The sequence below is a fragment of the Perognathus longimembris genome, chromosome 23 (assembly GCF_023159225.1).
Source record: "Perognathus longimembris pacificus isolate PPM17 chromosome 23, ASM2315922v1, whole genome shotgun sequence".
Classification (NCBI taxonomy): Eukaryota; Metazoa; Chordata; class Mammalia; order Rodentia; family Heteromyidae; genus Perognathus; species Perognathus longimembris.
In genome coordinates this window covers 18,772,010-18,776,574 of record NC_063183.1, presented here as the reverse complement: position 1 = coordinate 18,776,574, position 4,565 = coordinate 18,772,010, and positions in this window count along the sequence as shown.

The following is a 4,565-nucleotide window of genomic DNA, read 5'->3' as shown; positions in this document are numbered from 1 at the left end:
AGTCCTAGGCCTTGAACTCAGGGCCTGAGCACTGTCCCTGGCTTCTTTTTGCTCAAGGCTAGCACTCTGCCACTTGAGCCACAGCGCCACTTCTGGCCTTTTTCTATATATGTGGTGCTGAGGAATTGAACCTAAGACTTCATGTATATGAGGCAAGCACTCTTGCCACTAGGCCATATTCCCAGTCTATAAAAACACTTTTTTTTTTTTTGGCCAGTCCTGGGCTTGAACTCAGGGCCTGAGCACTGTCACTGGCTTCTTTTTGCTCAAGGCTAGCACTCTGCCACTTGAGCCACAGCACCACTTCTGGCCATTTTCTGTATATGTGGTGCTGGGGAATTGAGCCCAGGGCCTCATGTATACGAGGCAAGCACTCTTGCCACTAGGCCATATCCCCAGCCCTATAATAACACTTTTTAAGTGTATCAAAAAAAATTTTTTTTGCCAGTCCTGGGGCTTGAACTCAGGGCCTGAGCACTGCCCCTGGCTTCTTTTTGCTCAAGGTTAGCACTCTACCACTTGAGCCACAGCGTCACTTCCAGCTTTTTCTGTTTATGTGGTGCTGAGGAATTGAACCCAGAGGTTTGCGCATGCTAGGCAAGCACTCTACCACTAAGCCACATCCCCAGCCCTGTATCAAAACTTTTATAAATTAATTGTACAAAGGGATTTCACTGTGGTATTTAGACCTGTGTATATTTCAGTCACCCTAGAATATATATACATGTACTTCAAATTCACCCTAGAATATTTTCTTTGTCCCCAACCCCAGTGACTCAGTCCCTCCAGACTTTGAGGATTGGCCACTATGAATGGGGGTGGCAGCCTTTGTTTGTTTTGTTTTTGTTGCCAGTCCTGGGGTGTGGACTCAGGGCCCAGCACTGTCCCTGGCTTCTTTTTGCTCAAGGCTAGCACTCTGCCACTTGAGCCACAGCGCCACTTTCGGCTTTTTTCTATATCAATGTGGTGCTGAGGAATCGAAACCAGGGCCTCATGTATATGAGGCAAGCACTTTACCACTAGGCCATATTCCCAGCCCAGCAACCTTTGTTCTGTAACCTTTGTTTTCCTGGTAGTGTCACCTCAGAGCCCAGAGCTCCTAGTCACCCAGTGGGAGGGTTTCCCCCTAGTTGTCACTTGCTGAATGAAGGCTCCCTTTCAGCCTGTCCCACTCATTGGGGGGATGGGAGGGGTAACTTCCCTGGGGTCCTCCCCACCCCACAAGCTCCATAGACTTTTCTCTATTCGGCAAACTTTGTGCGTGTGCGTGTGTGTGTGTGTGTGTGTGTGTGTGTGTGTGTGTGTGTGCTAGTCCTGGGGGCTTGAATCAGAGCCTGGCTGCTGACTCTTAGATTTTTGGCTCAAGGCTGTCACTCTATCACTAGAGCCACAGCTCCACTTCTGGCTTTTTGGTGGTTCCTTGGAGATAACAGTCTCACAGACTTTGGAAGCCCGGGTGGGCTTCAAACGGTGATCCTCAGGTCTCAGTCTCCTGAGCAGTGAGGATTCCAGCTGAGAGCCACTGGCGCCCGCCCGGCTGCGGGCTTCTGAAGACGTCAGGTTCCAATGGTGTAAGCCAGAATCGACTAGCCCTGAGACAACTGCCTGTGCTGGTCATGAGAGGACAGGGCACCTTGCGAGCACACTAAGAGGCCAGGCCGGGGGGAAGGACACCCTCCCAAACACACTGGGGGTGCTGACTGTCTTCAAATCCTCTGGCTGCCAGGAGTAAGGAATCTAAGGTCTAGCCAGGTCCCAGAGCTGTCTGTCCTGTCCTGAGTCCTCGGCTCGCCAGGGCCCTGGCTTCCATCTCTCTGCCCTCCTCTGGCACCCAGCTAATGTCTCTTAGGCTCAGCCTGGAAACATGTTCTTAACGACAAAATAAATAAATAAATAAAATCATAGGTTGAATGTCTTGAGCAGTGACCCGGCCGATGACGTTGCGTGGGCAGCTGCCCAGAGGACAGAGTGCCAGTCTCCTGAGCTGGTGGCCTTATAAGGACAGGCTTAGGAAGAGAGTGGACAGGAGGGAGGGCCATGGGGGGGCGGGTCAGGAGGCTGCCGGGGTGCCCACTGCTGGGCTGGGTATGGAGCCGCAGGGATGCCTCCTAGGGGGAACTGACACGATGCCATCTCCCCTGTGCCCTGGTTCACTGCCACGCTCCTCGGCACAGTGCTGCTACACTGGCGGCCCCAAAGGAGAAGCCATTTCCTCCCTTTTTTTTTTTGCGGTGGTGGGGGGGGAAGACTTGAACTCTAGGCCTGTGCACTGTCCCTGAGCTACTTTTGTGCTCAAGGCTAGCGCTCTACCACTAGAGCCACAAGTCCACTTCGGGCTTTTTCTGGGATTAAGTGGAGATAACAGAGAACAGATAACTTTCCTGCCTGGGCTGGCTTTGAACCATGATCCTCAGATCTCAGCCTCCCCGGTAGCTAGGATTACAGGTGTGAGCCACCAGTGCCTGGTGGCATTTCCCATTTTCACTCCACCTCCCCTGCTCCTCGCCCCTCAGGTCTGCTGGTGATACAGGTTCAAGGAAGCTGGGTGCTGGTGGCAGGAGGCTGAGATCTGAAGATCATCATTCAAAGGCCACCTGGGCACAAAAGTCCCTGAGACTTTTCTCTCCAATAAACTCCCCAAAGAGCTGGTAGTGGCGCTGTGGTTCAAGTGGTAGAGCAGTATAGCCTTGAGCAAAAGAAGCTTGCAGGTTCTGAGTTCAAGCCCTAGGACTGGCACGCACGCACACACACACACAAACACAAACACACACAAAGAGCAAAGGCTGGTGATGGCTCACACCTGTAATCCTAGCTACACAGGAGGCTGAGATCTGAGGATCCTGATTCAAAGCCAGCCTGGGAAGGTAAGTCTGTGAGACTCATATTTCCAATTAACCACCAGAAAACCGGAAGTGGTGCTGTGGCTCAAGTGGTAGAGCGCTGCTAGCCTTGAGCTGAAGAGCTCAGAGACAGGGTCCAGGCTCGGGGAGGGAGAAAGGGAGAGAGAAAGAGCGAGAGAGCCAGAGAGCGAGAGCAAGCGAGAGAGAGCCTACCCAAAGTGCATCTTACCCAGAGGCAGAGGGATACTCAAGTTGCTCGGTGTGGTGGCTCTTGCCAGGGATCTCAGCTATTTAGGAAGGCAGAGATCGGGAGGATCACAGTTCCAAGCCAGCCTGGATAAAAAGTGAGTGGGACTCCATGTGAACCCAAAAAGCCAAGCATTGCTTAGCTTTTGTGACCCCTGCTACTTGGGAGGACGTATCTAGAAGGATTACAGTCAAAGGCCTAGTCCTGGGGGAGGGGGGAGGGGAGACATGAGACTCTATCTGAAACAATCACGAAAGCAAGTTTTATTTTTGGCAACAAGCACATGGCCAACTTTATGTCATCTTGCCCATTTTTTCCCCAAATTGTTTTGCATTGCCTGCAAGTTACTCAAAGCAAGTTTGAAGGCCAAAGAATATTTGTGCTGAGACCTCAAGCTGGCGGGCATTGGGCTGGACGGCAAGCACGGAGGGGCTGGAAGGACTTCAGGAGACCTGGGTTCCGGTTCCAAACTTGCCAAGTTGGCCGGGAGGAATCCTAGCAGTGCACTCTAACAGGGTATCTGGGGTGGAAGTCTTGAGAAATGCAGATGCTTTTGTTAGGTTTTGGCTGTTCAAAGGTCCAGCCTTGGGGTTTTTTTTTGGGGGGGGCGGGGGAAGGGGTTGTGGGAGAGAAACTGAGCGGTTTGGACTCTCATAACTGTATTGACTGCTGGAAAGGGCAGGACCACCAGCATCTTGGCCTCTGATCACCTACGTCTTAGACCACACCAACAACTGGCCCTCTCAATTGAGGGGAGCCTCTAAAGGATAGAGGTTGGGGTGTCTGAGGATGAGGCCGGTCTCAACCTCCTCACTGCACAAATGAGGAAAGATGGACCTAAGAACCTGTATTATCTGATCTGGTTTGATTGGAGGGTCACACATAGTGGTCATGGGCCCACTGCATTGTAAAGAATCTCCAGAAAGCCAGGCACTGGTGGCTCATGCCTGTTAATCCTAGCTACCCAGGAGGCTGAGCTATGAGGATGATGGTGTAAAGCCAGTCCAGGCAGAAAAGGTTGTAAGATTCTCTTTTTTTTTTTTTTTTGCCAGTCCTGGGGCTTGAACTCAGGGCCTGAGCACTGTCCTTGGCTTCTTTTTGCTCAAGGCTAGCACTCTACCACTTGAGCCACTTCTGTTTGTGTGTGTGTGTGTGTGTATGTGTGTGTGTGTGTGTGTGTGTGTGTGTATGGTGCTGAGGAATCGAACCCAGGGCTTCATGTATATGAGGCAAGCACTCTACCACTAGGCCATATTCCTAGCCCCAAGTTTGTGAGATTCTTATCTCCAATGAACCACTCAAAAGCCAGAAGCAGTGTTGTGGTTCAAGTAGCAGATCATCAACCTTGGATGAAAAAGCTAAGCAAGAGCCTGAAGTCCCGAGTTCAAGTCCCAGTGCCATCTCTCTGTCTCTCACACTCCGTCTCTCTGTCTATCTGTCTGTCTATCTGTCTCTGTCTCTGTCTCTGTCTCTGTCTC